This window comes from Lepisosteus oculatus, chromosome 13 (genome assembly GCF_040954835.1).
Source record: "Lepisosteus oculatus isolate fLepOcu1 chromosome 13, fLepOcu1.hap2, whole genome shotgun sequence".
NCBI classification, from domain to species: domain Eukaryota; kingdom Metazoa; phylum Chordata; class Actinopteri; order Semionotiformes; family Lepisosteidae; genus Lepisosteus; species Lepisosteus oculatus.
In genome coordinates, this window is record NC_090708.1 from 27,428,377 (window position 1) to 27,430,455 (window position 2,079).

General features: G+C 38.0%; 1 pseudogene; it reads left to right on the forward strand.

Annotated features, from left to right (window-relative positions):
• The first annotated feature begins 349 nt into the window (after positions 1-349).
• LOC107079191 (olfactory receptor 2AT4-like) lies at positions 350-1,301 on the forward strand (annotated as a pseudogene).
• The last annotated feature ends 778 nt before the right edge of the window (positions 1,302-2,079 follow it).

Here is a 2,079-nt window from a genome sequence, read left to right on the forward strand (position 1 = left end):
AGACTAGGAGACTGCTTTAGAGAACATGTTAGGGCTGTGAAGATTAAAGATTTCTCCAAGCCCATAGTTTCTTATTTCACCTCAGATGGCCATGATCACACTGATCTCTCTGTCTCTGTTCACAAAGAAGGGTTTTTTAACTCCCATAGCAGAAAGACAACAGAAACGAAACTCATCCTGAAACTAGGTTTACACCGTCCCCCTTCTCTCTGCTGACACAGCTACCCACCTGAACTTTGACATATCAAATTATCATTAGAAAATATACTTTACAGTACTTTATGCAATGTCCTTGTCAATAATAATCTATTGTAAATGTATTACCTTCAAGGTACCCCTGAACAGAACCATGAGCAGACCCAATATCAGTCTGCACTCTGAATTTATCATTGTTGGACTGCCAACCCTACAGGAACAGAAGACTGCACTCTTCATCATCTTCCTCATTCTCTTCTTGGCCACGTTCCTGGGTAATCTGCTTATCGTGGTTTTAATCTCCCTTGACCAAAGACTCCACATGCCAATGTACTTCTTTCTGTGGAATTTGTCTCTTTTAGATATATTAATGACGACATCTATCATACCCAAGATGCTAGCAGGTTTTTTTAGGTCACAGAACCATTTCTTTCTCTGGTTGCTTTGGACAGATGTACTTTATCATCTCATTTACAGCTGTTGAGGGATTTCTTGTTGCAGCAATGGCTTATGACAGATATGTTGCTGTAGTGAAACCACTACATTATAACAGTTTAATCAACACCAAGGTTTGTATTACAATGACTACCACAGCCTGGGTGCTTGGCGTCCTTGCGTCTCTTTTGTCAGTAGCACCGGCAAGCACTTTGTCATTCTGTGGATCAAACCTTATCCTACATATTGTCTGTGATTACCGCACAGTAATGGTATTATCTTGTGGTTATGTTACAGCTCAAATCAATTTTACCCTGTTAATTGCCATGATTGCAATCTGTATGCAATTTCTCTACGTCTTATGGACATATTGTAGAATCATAGCATCAGTAGTGAAACTGGAAACTGTGGAGAGCCGTAAGAAGGCCTTCTCAATGTTCTCCTCACATGTGACTGTCGTCTTTTTGTACTACGTTTCTGGTGCCATGGTTTATATTGGGTTGAGAGTTGAGAGTATCCCTCCTGATGGGCGCATCATCATTGGTGCAGTGCACTTTTTCCTCACCCCTTTACTCAACCCCATCATTTATAGTTTAAGGAATAAAAAAATCAAGGCAGCAGCTCAGAGGTACTTTATACTAAAAACACGACTAGGCCAAGTCAAAAAGTAATAAAATCAGGGATATTGGTGAAAGGGATCATGGTGAAATGTTTATGAATCTTACAAAAGCAATTTCAGAACAACATTTTACAAATATTAGTGACATTTCTTACTGTAATACTGTAATATATTGTTTACTATTGATTGTCAAAGTATTATACTTCCCATATAACATGTTAGAATTAAATGTTTGTAACTTTTTTGTAATAATATTATATTTATTTTCAAATAATCATCTACTAATCAATGTAATTTAATTAATTATTTCTCAACAGGAGAGTTTGGAAATAAATAATAACTGGCACAGTGCCACAGTAGTTAGCATTTTTGTGTCTTTGTGGAGTTTGTATGTTCTCCCCATGTTTGTGTGGGTTTCTTCCGTGTACTACAGTTTCCTTCCACAATCAAAATACATACTTGTAGCTTATTTGGCTTCTGAAAATAACTCACCCTAGTGTAAGTGTGTGTGTAACTGTGTGTGTCATGTGATAGCGTCCAGTCCAGGGTGTATCCTGGCTTGCACCCATTTTCTTGCCAAGATAGACTCTGGCTTCCCCTTGACCCTGAATTGAAATAAATGATTAGAAAATGAATGGATTGAAATAATTAATCACCCCAGGACACTACAGATGTAGCCATTCAGAATGTGTGTTAAAACCCTGTAATGCATTATAGGGGCTGCACTTTACTGTGGCAAAGATGATCGATAGGTGGCACTCGTGGTGCAATAGATGTTGGTGAAATGATTGCTTCATTTAATCTTTCTACTGTGCATGTTTAAATCCGTT